Raw genomic sequence first — 14,109 nt, 5'->3', positions numbered from 1 at the left:
ACAGCAACTGCCCTGAAACATTCAAACTCTAGAAAAGAAAGCAAAAGCATTGTAAATCATTCACAGTTCCAACAAAATAAAATAAAATGAAAATTTGTAAAAACAACTTTCAGTTCAGGATGCACATTTACTATTGTCAACGCAACCTTTGCTGACTCTAATGGCTCTTATAATACATCATAATGCCTGTAGTAAACATGCACCCTGACAACCTAACACAAGAGAGAAGATATAGGTAAACAATCATATTTTCATATTTTGGCACACAAAAGTGTTCTTGGAGCTTTATATGATTACAGTTGAACAACTGAAGTCACATGGAATGTCTTGACAAAGATTTTGGTTCCTTTTCTGGACTCTCACTACCCCTGCAGTCTCCGAGGACTGGAACGTCATGACGGTGAGTTATAAAAAACAGAATTCATTTTTGGGTGAACTAACCCTTTAAAATTTCAAGACACTTGGTTGTATTTCCTCTAAGAGGATGCATATAGGACATGATAAGAGCGAGGTATAATTTGAAACCCAAAAGAGTCTCGTTTTATTTGTAAATTGACCTTATTCTCTCAAATAAAACTTTACTGGCTTGAGACTTCTGGTCTCATTTAATTGCATTGATTTTTGTCTGAAAAAAGCAGCTTGTTGATTGATGTTATAAACTGGTATTTTCTTATTATATTAGTTTTTATTTTATGTATAGTCATAAACACCCATGATTTTAGAGCAAGCAATTTGGCCATTTAATGCCCTATTCCTAGTCATTTTCCCCATAGGCAGAAGTTTTAAAAGAATGACAGAAAAGAGCTTACTGTACTTCCACATTGCAGAATAAACTGAATGCTCACAATAAGAACCAAACACTGTGCTTTGCTAGCTTGAGATAACAGCGCTGACAGCCATCACCCAATTATTTCAGATATTTATGAAAAGAGTAAACATCCAGGGTTCCTTTTGTCTGTGTCACAAACAAAACCACCTAATTTTACTATATGGTTAAGTTCTTTTTGTTGGACAAATCAATGGGGCCACATAAAATACCTGATGTGTCTAGCAATGAGAGAGAGAGAGAGAGAGAGAGAGAGAGAGAGAGAGAGAGAGTTTTAATTTTATTGCCATTTCAGCTTCTATGGCTATGTCATGGCAAAAAAAAAAAAAAAAAAAAAAAAAAAAAACAACAGAACAAGATTACCACATTTTATAAATACCACATTTCTATCATTTAAAAAATGTCCTAATAACTAAAAAGTAAAAAACAGCAATAAATAATACACAAGGTTAAATGCATAAATAATAATAATAATAATAATATAAAATATTAATAATATAAGATAAAAAATCTAAAACAGTTTTTTATGGTTTCCTTTTGATAAAAATTCTACAATTTTAGAAGGATTCACATTTTTAAAAAAAATTCACTTAAAGTCTCTCGAGATAAAAATTGTTGTCTGATAACATTAAAAATGGGCCATTCCACAAGAATATGTTCGATATTTTGGTTTTTGTTGCAATACAGACATTTTAGGGGTTCTTCTCCTTTGAGTAAATGTTCATGTGTGTGTCTCGTGTGTCCAATGCGGCATCTTCTAGACACAATTTCATCGTGTCTTGACTTAAAATAAATTTTATTTTTTTATTTTTTTCCTATGTCTTGCTGAATTTCAAAAAGTTAATTTTCTGGGCACTGATCCCATTCTGTTTGCCATTTGTTTAGGATATAGCCTTTTATTATTGGCTTTAGATCGGAAGGTGGGATTTTACACTCCTTTAGCTTTCCTGCTAGGACAGTTTTGGCGGCTTTGTTCATTTCCAAATAGTCCAGCATGTCCTGGGATCCAGCAAAAGACTATATTATAAAACTTTCTCTGTAGTTCGTTCACTTTGATAAAAATGTCAATAATAATGGGATGCTCCAGTTTAAAAGAATCCAATGTCTGTAGACAAGATTTTGAGTCCGAAAAAATTAAAAAATTGTGTTCTTCAGCATTTTCAATGTGTTCCAGCGCTAAAAAGAGAGCCTTTGCTTCAGCTGTAAAAATTGAGCTTTGATCAGGAATGCGAATGTCGTAGTGTGATTGACCCATTACTATTGCTGCAGAAACATGACTGTCCTTTTTTGATCCATCTGTATATATTGGTTTGTGAGTAGGGTAAATTTGTCTTATGTCAGCAACTGCTTGTTGATATGTATGTGGAAAAAAATCAGATATTAGCAATGAAGGCACAAAAGGTCAGCAGTATAATTACAAACTCCATATGAAGGGTCAATTTCCAATGTGAAATTGTTAGAGCAATCAGCAAGTATGTGGTCATGTGGTCTGACTGAATCATCTGTGTTTTGTTCAGAGCAATAACATTAAAAATCAGTTGAAAGTATCCCGTTTGTTGTCTTCCAATAAAACGCTTGTACTGGCCGCACACAAACATTACTTACAAGCTAATGTGCAATTACCAGCTAACAACATTTTTAACTTTAAGGAGGCAAAATCCGGCGAGGCAGTGGCGCAGTAGGTCGCCTCACAGGAGAAGGTCGCTGGTTTGAACCTCGGCTCAGTTGGCGTTTCTGTGTGGAGTTTGCATATTCTCCCTGCCATTGCGTGGGTTTCCTCCGGGTGCTTCGGTTTCCCCCACAGTCCAAAGACATGCGGTACAAGTGAATTGGGTAGGCTGAATTGTCCGTAGTGTTTGAGTGTGGGTGTGGATGTTTCCCAGAGATAGGTTGCGGCTGGAAGGGCATCCGCTGGGTAAAAACTTGCTGGATAAGTTGGCGGTTCATTCCGCTGTGGCGACCCCGGATTAATAAAGGGACTAGCCGACAAAAAAATGAATAAATGAATAAGGCAAATTCCAAACAGCATTTTCACACACTGGAGAAAGGGGGCACCACTTGGGAGGTGTTCCAACTGAAAGTGAACATCTGAATCCTTTAACGAGGGGCCATTTATTTTATTTTTGTTCTTTATGTAGCGGGGACAATGAAATAACTGCTCAGAGATACGTACATTGATGAGTGTAATCATTTGGCAAGTCTGTCAAGAAATTCATAACTGTTTGATAGTAGCTAATTCATATGGATTCGTACAATCTCATTCATAAAATTTCATATGATTTTCTCCCAATGACGCATGAGTTTAGGGGTGGGGTAAGGTGTCACGCCTCTTTTTTAAAATCATACATTTTCGTACGACTGAATTTTTACAAATTATCCACTAAACTGACAAAACGTAAAATAGTTATGTTTCCTCATGAGATCTGGCAGGTCTGTCAACATACCTGCAGTGATCACATTGAAGTAGTAAGCTTATAATTTGTTGTTCATTTAAAAGCTAAGTTAACAGATTTTTTTTTTTGCTATTGCATTATACACATTTTCATCCTGATTCAGTAATTACATTGCAATTAAAAAATGTGTGCATTACATTTAGACAACAAAATAAAAAAATGTGTTGAACTAAAGTTGTACTAAATTAATCTTTTGATTTAATCTCTGTATTTGACTCATGCAGACTTTAAAAAAGACAATAATTATGAAACAAAAACAGCATTATTTTAAAATATACACTATCATTCAACACTAAACGGGATCAGAAACATCAAAGACCATAGAATACACAAGACATGTCACTCATATGGTTTTGAATGGGGAAAATAAATGGTGAATAAAGGCCCGCCTTCTAGAACAGGAGCCAATTATTGATCACTATAGACTGACGATTCTACGGGGAGTTTCTAAAAATAACATGTGACTGAAACATTTAGAAATGCAACTAAAGACTCAGTTCTTGTTTAATTTTAGTTGATGTTTTCCCACTGAAACAGAATGCCCATCTATACTGAATAAGAGGCATTTCAAAAATGGCCGCCATGTGAAATGACTTGCCTTAAAGGTACTTTGGTATCATGCTCAATGCTTTAAATTATTTTTTCTTTTTTCTAATAATGTTAATTGACGCATTGAAAGGGGCAATTGTGACATTAAAGACTTTAATAATGTTGCAAACGGTTGCTATTTTAAATAAATGCCATTGTTTTAAAGTTTATATTCTTTAAATACCTTTGAAAAGAAAAACAACTATTCAAGCACCACACATCTTAAGAATAAATTACATTACAATTACATTTTTAAATATATATGAAAACTGAAAACAGGTCTTTTAAATAAAAAAAAACAAAAAAAAAACATTTAATAAAACTTTTTTTCTGCGTTTTGAATCAAATAAATTTAGCCTGTGTGAGCATAAGAGACCAGTGTACCTGATATTTTTTGCCGCTGTGAAGGTGAGAGGTCATCCAGTTTAGAGAATTTCACCCTGCACTCTGATCCATGGAAATGTGGCTGGCTAAAAGATTATGAAATAGAAACAAATCTTATTAGTGAGCAGTAAGCAAGAATTAGTACTAATTCTTGTACACATTTCCCTTAAAATCCTCTTTTCTTAGTCGTTCAGTTCATGGGCTTCTCACAGTTCCTTTTCACAAGTTATTTTAATGACTTTCAATTCCCACTGATGTCAGAGCACATGTTTTACCAGTTCACGTGGTCAAAACCATGAATATCAAAATGCCATAAAATACTATTAGAATAACAAGATCAAAAAGTCACATCAGTGTCATAAAATCCAGCTAAAAATGTCACGTTAAAGTCTAAAGCAGAGCCAATTAGCCCTTGTGCGCTCAAAACACAATGTTTTTAAAGCCACCGTGAGCATGTTGCAATTATAATTGAGTCTGTGAATGAGGCCTTCTTGTCTAATCACGTTTTAAGTAGCTTTGTGCAAAATGTGATCCCAACTAAGCATTTCCCTTTAACAATTCGCCATTGTAATATGTTTAATGTCATGCCTAGTCCCCTTTCTAACAGACTGAGACAAATCATGCAAATATTACAAAACATGAACGAGGTTCAGTCCAACTCTTGTTGACTTCTTCATTGTGCAACTATAAATCATGTTACTCTGATTGTTTCATCACTCTATTGTTTGGCGTCGGTATAAAAACATAGGTTTAAACAATAAAGATCATGATTCTGTTGGCGGTTACATGGCTAAATTTCTATTTCAATTTATAAATTTACATTTCTATTCTGACTTGAAATATGTATGGTGGCTTCAGAAAGCCAGTATACTGTTAAGGGGGTCGCACACCAGATGTGCTGCTTGGCGCCATGCATTTTAGAATTGTAAACATAAATTTCATATTTATTCGTATGCATTTCGGTGCTGCAGGTCAGTGGCTGTCCATGGCGCCCAGCTACGACTTAGGACACTGTTCATATTTCTGCCACGCCACAGAGCGCCATCTGAATAGTTTCATTTTAAATCACATACGAATGTGCACGTCCGGTGTGTGTTACTTCCAACTGTTATATGTGCATTGCAGCGCGATGCTGAGCAGCCTGTCCAGTGTGTGACCCCCTTACTTAAACTTCTTCTTCTTTTTAAACTATTTTAAGAACGTCTCCTCCTAGACCTTTCATATTACAATCCCCACACTAACTCCAAACCCTCAAACCTTAGCAACCACCTAGCAACCACTCAGAACACCTTAGCAATGCCTAATAACCACTTAAAACACCCTAGCAACCACCAATCACTGCCTAAGGAACCACTCAAAACACCATAGCAACACCTTAACAATGACCAAGAACACCCTAGCAATTGCCTAGTAATGCCATAACAACCATTCAGAACACCCTAGGAATCACATAGCACAGTGGTCCCCAAACCCCTAGCTGCAGACCAGTACTGGTCCATGGGTCAATTGGCAGCGGGCCGTGCACAAGAAATCATTAATTAATTCCGGTTTGTTTATTATCGTAGTCTGAATGATCTTTTATTTTGAAAAAAACTTTTTATTTATTTATTTTATACTTTTATATTTTATTTATAAATTAAATATTTTAAAAATGAATGTATTCTCTGACTTACATTTCGGTCACTTGAGCACCAAAATGAAACCCACAAGCTAGTGAAATGAGTAAGAAACATATGTTATTGAAAACTTTCTTTGATAAGGGGAAAACGCCCACTGACGGACCCACGGACTGCCAAGGAATGGATCCGCAACCCATTTGTCAACAAATCAGGTGAATCCAATATGTTTTGTCCATCACGTCTTTTCCCCACACAAGTATATTATGGCTCAATGGAGGCGCACTCAGTTGAAAACATCATCAGAATGCCGCGAGTGGACCATAAAGAACTGACCGATCAGTTTCATATTTTGTATGGAATATACACATTTCTGTAACGCTAGCACTGCCGTGCTTTTTAATTTTCTCCATAAATAAAACTTGTATCAGAATTGCAGCAATGTTTTGTCAGCTTGTCATCCTCTGAGAAAATGGTTGATGGTCAAACACATCTACATACACCCTCACCTCTGGGCCGCAGTAAAATTGCAAGCATTGACCGGTTCACCGTGACAAAAAGGTTGGGGAACACTGACCTAGCAAGAAACATGCCAATCCATACTAGAAACTTGCTAACATATACATGATTATCTATCTACCAACCTTTTCAAGCTTCTAACTAATTCACTACTTAACGAATTTCGAACTTTCAGGCTAGTCTTTCTCAGCCAAAATATATATATATTTTTTTTCCATAAAAAAATTGCCATTGTAACATGTTTAATGTCATGCCTAGTCCCCTTTCTAACAGGCTGAGACAAATCATGCAAATATTACAAAACATGAACGAGGTTCAGCCCAACTCTTGTTGACTTCTACATTGTGCAACTATAAATTATGTTACTCTGATTGTTTCATCACTCTACTCTTTGGCATCAGTAGAAAAACATAGGTTTAAACAATAAGGATTACGATTCTGACTAATTCAGAAATCATTTCAGGGCAGGTACATTTACACCGCCAAGTAGAGACTGCATTCTTTATCGTTTACTACTTTCATGTTTTGTAGCCCCGAGGTCACGTCTATAAAAACCGCAGTCATTGATGACCTGAGATTCCCTCTTAAACATCCTTTCTGTAACACATTTTGCTCAGCAGTCTAAACATCAGACACACCCTTTAGGAACTAGATTGTTTGTTCCCAAATGATTTTTCACCATTGTGCTGTGTTATTGAGCAGAGATTGTATCCGCTGTTGCAGCACATTACATAGACCACAGCACAATATATCAAGGAAATGTTTTACATGGTGAAGATGTTTATCGGGAGCGTTTTGGAATCAAACATTCCTGACACATCTTTAAACATGCATACTCAGTTTTCCTTTTGAACCCATAACATAATTATCAATACCTTTACTTTGCAAATGTTGCATTGCTGTTATTTTAGTTGGTTTGACACTGCAAAACAGTAAGCACTTCACCACCACATACAATTATTCGTTTTTTTTTTCTGTTCTTTCTCCAATAAGGAAAATTTATCTCAAGGTATATTACACTATATAAATATTACAATCTTTAAAAAAAATGGATATGAACTTTGAACTTGAAGGCCTCTATTGTAGGATATGCTGGTTTTTATTTATGGCAAAACTAGATGTTTCTAAATGTATTACCAGAAACTGGCAGTGTTAATGTATTACTTAACCATTTAAAAGTTCATTTACTAAAAATAAAGTTTTAAAAATGTCAGTTAATAGAAAGAGCAACACTATCTACACAGTAATAATATGCACAATAATATACACAATATACACAATTCCTTCATGTTCTCCCAACAAGTTAAATGTTTTACAAATGTAAGTGTCTTGAACATAAACAATTAAGTTGCCCCCCCAATCTACTTCAATTTGTAAAAAATTTGCCATACACATTTTTCCAATTTAAGTGGATTAAATAAAAACCAATTAAGTTGTCCAAAAATCCTTAATAATTGTGTCAATTCAGCTCATTTTAAATAGTAAAAAACAGCAGAAATCATCTTTTTTATTTTAGACTAGTGTCACTGGATGAACCTATCGTACAAACACATATAAATGAGATCACACATAAGAACTGACTGCTAATTTGTCAAGAAATGCTATGAAATGCTAAGATTTTGTTGCTTCTCCCACGTGAAAAGACTTCTTAATGTAAGAGCAAAAGGAGCTCTCAAAAATATTTGATGGATTTGTTTATGTTTGTTAAAGTTATTGTTCAGAGATATGTAAATTAGCACAGCTTATTTATTATTATTATTGAGAGACCACTTTCTTGTTGATGAAACATGTATACTGACCATCCATCATCATTAATTATCAGCTCCTTCTAGAATTTTGCCCTCTAGTGGACCTCGGCTTCCAGGTTAAAAACTATTGTTATAAGTGTGGAATATAACACTAATTAGGCTTTTTTTTTTTAAATACATATGCATTCATAATTAATATTTTTCAACAATGAAACAATTTTCAAACCAATTATGCAGGTGCTTAAAGACTTCTTTACTTTCCCCTTGTTTTCTTAAGGTACTGACATTTATTCATAATTTATAAGGTTATGATTCTGGCATCTGACCCAGACAGACAAAGACAAGACTGAACATATCTCTAAGTTGTGGTGGAGAGCTCTATGTCAGATCTCGATGTTTAAGAAAAGATGGGTTTTAACATCTGGGAAAAATGTTAGTGTAAATAAAGTCTTGGCAACTCGAGTAACTTTGAGTAACTATAACTTTTCAAGATATATCAAACTTGTACATCATTTTTAATTGAATTTGAAGTCAGTTTGATGAGTTGAAATGACTTGCATTTTTTAGTTAAATCAAAGTTTCTGTATGAGGCAATAACACTTTTTTACAGTAATTGTAATACATTAACAAGCATTAATGTCATTATAATTTACAATTCAATTCAAAACAACATCTTATCATTCAGTTTGTTTACGACAGTTGAATATTTCAAGAAATTTTTAAACAGAAGTTTCTTTGACTGCTTTACTGTAAGTTTGTGATGCAGGTGATATTCAATCTAACAGCTTTGGCTGGCATCTTGAATAAAATTTTTGGTAGCAAACCTTGATTGAATGCAGTATTGGGGGCAAAAATGCAAAACGAACACACTGCAACAGCTTAACGCATTGGTTTGACCTAACACAGGAGAATTTCTAGCATTCCTCCTTCAGTTGTAATCTTCTTTCTGTGTTGCTTGCAATTAGACTGAAAACACCATATTAATCTGCAGAGGTCAGGAGATCTGTGGCTCATTTGCTTTGCCAAAAGTAAAAAAAAAAAAAAAAAGTACAAGTTTTAACTTGGAATATAAACATTCTCATATTTTTGTTTGTTGTAAGGGTTTACACATTTTATAAAGCAAGAATGGATCTAATTGTAACAAACAAACAAACAAACAAACAAACTAAAATCACATCAAGGGAATAAATTTGACTTAAAAATAAATTAAAATGCAAAAACATTATTTAAATTTCACAATATTACCAAAATTACAGTTTTTTTTTCAAATAAATGCAGTCATGAGTAGAATAATAACTATATCAGGATATACATAAATGTTTAAAACAATAACTAAATAACAAGCACTGAATTTTGCATTCATCTATCCACGATCAGAATTGTGAAAGGCTATTCTGAGTGACCGAGAGTTGAAGGCAGGTAGGACTGAACATTCACACTCATTATCTTTGGTTTTATCGATCCTGTCTGTCTTTGCCACCTCACAGGATCCTTGCCCTCACCTTGTGGAATTAGCCATCACTTTGTGCTGGTTGCCAAGCGACAGACCATTGATCCACTCCACACCCCGAGGTACTGATTGGTAAAAAATTGCAGCTAATGTCTTCTCTTCTATAAAAGAAACCAATGTATTTGCTTGCTTATCCATGCTCAACTTTCTGCTGTTATTAGAATATAGGGAAATATGGAGATGGGAAACTAGCAAATTTTAAGCAAAGCACTGCAGGTGAATAGGGTAAAAAAGTAATAACAAACAATAGTTAATACCATAATGCCCCAGTTAACTGATTATATTAATAATTGAATTTTTTTCAAGCTTCATAAAATCTTATGTTTGAATATACAAATGAAGCATAATTTAATTAAAAATTGACCAATTTGTGTATATTTAGACAGAATATTTGATGAATTCAGATGGATAACAGTTTAATTTTTTGACATTTAAGTCAAAGGTTTTTACAACGGGGAACTTAGGAAGCTCTTTTATCAATCCATAATTCAGACAATATTGTGAACAACCAGAAAAGACATAAATTGGATCCAAAATGACACTATAAATTATGTGCTTATACATTCGATCATGTACTACATGAGTTCAGTGTCGTCCCAAACCATTTCACAGGTGCTGAATTAGTCCTATACACTCACTGGTCACTTTATTAGGTACACCTTACTAGTACCGGGCTGGACCCCTGTTTGCCTTCAGTACTTCCTTAATCCTTCATGGCATAGATTTAACAAGGTATAACAAATATTCCTCAGAGATTTTGGCCCATATTGACATGAAAGCATCACGCAGTTACTGCAGATTTGTCGGATGCACATCCATGATGCAAATCTCCCGTTCCACCACATCCCAGAGGTGCTCTATGGGATTGAGTTCTGGTGACTGTGGAGGCCATTTGAGGACAGTGAACTCATTGTCATGTTCAAGAAACCAGTCTACTACCAGAATTTCGCAGCAGAAATTGAGACTCCTCAGACCAGGCAACGTTTTTCCAATCTTCTATTGTTCAATTTTGGTGAGCCTGTGTGGATTTTAGCCTCAGTTTTATGTTTTTAGCTGAGAGGAGTGGCACCCAGTGTGGTCTTCTGCTGCTGTAGCCCATCTTCCTAAAGGTTGGATATGTTGTGGGTTCAGAGATGCTCTTTTGCATACCTCGGTTGTAATGAGTGCTATTTGAGTTACTGTTGCCTTTTTATCAGCTCGAACCAGTTTGGCCATTCTCCTTTGTCATCAACAAAGCATTTGCATCCACAGAACTGTCGCTCACTGGATATTTTCTCTTTTTTGTACCATTTTCTGTAAACCTTAGAGATGTTTATGCAGGAAAATCCCAGCAGACCAGCAGTTTCTGAAACACACAGACCAGCCCGTCTGGCACAAACAACCATGTCACATCAAAAATCCCTTTTCTTCCCCAGTCTGAGGCTCAGTTTGAACTGTAGCAGATCGTCTTCACTTTATGCCTACATGCTAAATGCATTGAGTTGCTGCCATGTGATTGGCTAAATTTGAGCTAAACGAGCAGTTGGACAGGTGTACCTAATAAAGTGGTTTGTATCTAATTAATGGTCAGAATTTATCCTTCATACCCCAGTGATGGGTTGCAGCTGGAAGGGCATCCACTGCGTAAAAATATATGCTGGTAAGTTGCCGGTTCATTCCGCTTTGGCGACCCCAGATTAATAAAGGGACTAAGCTGATAGAAAATGAATAAATGGACAAATTTGGCCTCCAGAGTCACCAGACCTGAATCCAATAGAGCACTTTTGGGATGTGATGGAAGGGGAGATTCGCAACATGGATGTGAAGCTGACAAATCTGCAGCAACTGTGTGATGCTATCATGTCAATATGGACCAAAATCTTTGAGGAATATTTCTAGTACCTTGTTAAATCCATGCCATGAAGGATTAAGGCAGTTCTGAAGGCAAAAGGGGGTCCAACCCAGTACTAGTAAGGTGTACCTAAAAAGGTGGCCAGTGAGTGTATATATGAACATACAAACAAAATGAGTTTGTCTGTAAATGGTGCTTTATCAAGAAGAGAAAACTATTTATAAAGTAAAGTTGCAAGTTCTGTATTTAAAGGACACGGGTAAACTTTTTTAAAGTCCAGATAATTATGAAGAGAAAAAGGAAATATTCAGTAGAACAAAACCTCTGTTCATTGTTAAGAGGTAAAAATACAAATAAGACAAAAATGACCACAGATTTTTGATAACCCACTGTCCTCTTGAAGTTAAGCATCCACCAGGGTTCTGTTCTTGGGCCTTTGCCTTAATTACATATTTTAGAATTCACATATCTGGGAAAATATTTATGGCTTAAAAAAGAAAAGAACACTTTTTATAAAGTAGTAAGTTCTGTAAGGACACTGCTAAAGTTTATTATTTTTAAAGTCCAGATAATTACTACAGGAAGGGAGCAAGGGCATATACAGTGGAACAAAACCTCTATTCATTGTTGAATGATAAAAAAGACTGTTTCTTTAAGGTTTTCGTTCGGTTCACATTCTAAGTATAGATTGGCCAACTAATTAGGAAGTATTGGACACATTAGTCTAAAAAGCCACTATGGGCTGCCAAGAAGGGCTCTAATACGGAGATGTGTGAATATGGTCACAGCTTTCCGTTACAAACCTCAACTGCAGGAACTACAGACCTGAAGGGTGGAAGAGGAAATTCTCAGATAGCACTTAAATCATGTTAGTATTTAATCTTATTCTTCATTGAATGAATCATGGAAGACTGAAAACAGCAGGACTGGAATACATTTTTGTTTCTGAACAAGAACAATTTAAGGGATGAAACTGAAAATGTGCTGTTAATTTACTCATCCTCAGGTGTAAAAAGTGATTATTTTATTTTAAAAAGTAAGTAAACCCATTGTGCCTTGAAGCTGTTGACCAAAAATGAAAATTCTGTTGTTAATTACTTACACTCACTGGCCTGAGATCTTTAATTTTTCTACTCTCATGTGTCAGGTCATCAGTCTATGCGTTTACAGGCAACATGTTTCATTGGCTGTAGAAAAAGACCCCTTTTCTGACATGGGAGATATTAATGAAAAAAGTAGTTTGTACAGTTTTTTTGGCATGCAAATCTGTTTTGGAGCCTTGTAACTGGATTACAGTTGAGCCCCTAAAGTCACATGAAATATTTTGACTATGTTTTGTTCCTTTATGAGCGAGCTCCATAGGTCTCATGGGATTAGAGCGACATTATGGTAAGTAATTTATAATAGAATTTTCATAAATTGTTCCATATTTCATATAAATAATTCTTAACATTTATATATAGCGCTTTTCCGTTCACTCAAAGCGTTTTACATATTGGGGGAAAACTCCTCATCCATCACAAGTGCGCAGCATCCACCTGGATGAGTGGATTGACAGCAGCTATTTTGCGCCAGACCGTACACCACACACCAGCTGATTGGGGGAGAAGAGACAGAGTGATGAAGCCAATTATGATATAGGGAGGGTTAGGAGGCCATGATGGACAGATGCCAGTGGGCAGAAATTAGGGGTTAAACCCTGGCTCTTTTCGAAGGACATCCTGGGATTTTTAGTGACCTCAGAGAGTCGGGACCTCGGTTTAACATTTCATCCAAAAGACGGCGCTCACTGAGCAGTATAGAGTCCCCGTCACTGTACTGGGGCATTAGGACCCACACAGACCGCAGGTTGGGCACCCCTTACTGGCCTCACTAACACCACTTCCAGCGCAGCCCTGCTTAGCTTCAGTGGGCGACCATGTTAGAGTTGCAGAGAGCTAGCTGCCGGCTGCCGGTTTTCATCAATAAGTTTTGACTCTAAAAGTGAGTTAAATATTAAGTCTTAATATTATTAAAGTTAAATCAACAAATTGCTTTAAAAGGAACAGATTTACATACCTTTTTCAAAATAATAAATGTAGCTGTTTACCATATGAGATATTAGCAACCTTTTTCCATCAACTGAATATCAACTGGAGTCAATGGCTTCTGGGACCTTAAGAGTCCAAAAAATGTAAATAGGCAAAACACAATCAATAGCTTCTGATGACACATTGAGGTCTTACAAAACAAAACAACAGGATGGGTGCAAGTAACTGAAATGTAAAAATTTAAATCACTACAGTCTGGGCTGAGATCCTCTGTTGCATAATGACATACAGTCACATACTAACATGTGAACTGACGCTGGTATTTACATAGGGGAGGGAGGACATGCATGTTGTATTTCTCTTGAAATGGTGCTTGTTCTTATCTTGATTCCTGCAGTCATCGCCGTTTGACAGGAAGCTTAAATTCCAGACTGTCGGAAACATATTTAGGACAGTTTGTTGAGGTTAAGAATTAAAACAGAATAATTACATAATTTGTGGTTTCTTACACAGACTGATAATTTCACTTCAATAGGTTTCAATGTATCAGCAGGAGCTAGAGGAATTACTTTAGCTGTATATGTTTTAGACTCTCAAAGTCTTG

At 35.7% G+C, this 14,109-nt stretch overlaps 1 long non-coding RNA gene across 1 annotated transcript in view; it reads right to left on the bottom strand.

Moving 5' to 3' along the window:
- LOC141378339 (uncharacterized) overlaps positions 1–14,109 on the bottom strand; it is a 42,891-nt gene that overhangs the window by 13,957 nt on the left and 14,825 nt on the right. The window contains exon 2 of the long non-coding RNA XR_015478604.1: positions 4,252–4,337. This is a non-coding gene — a long non-coding RNA (uncharacterized LOC141378339). The remainder of the gene's footprint in view (positions 1–4,251; positions 4,338–14,109) is intronic.

This window comes from Danio rerio, chromosome 2 (genome assembly GCF_052040795.2).
Source record: "Danio rerio strain M-AB ecotype USA chromosome 2, GRCz13ab, whole genome shotgun sequence".
In the NCBI taxonomy this organism is placed as follows: domain Eukaryota; kingdom Metazoa; phylum Chordata; class Actinopteri; order Cypriniformes; family Danionidae; genus Danio; species Danio rerio.
This window is presented reverse-complemented; position numbering and strand designations above follow the sequence as displayed.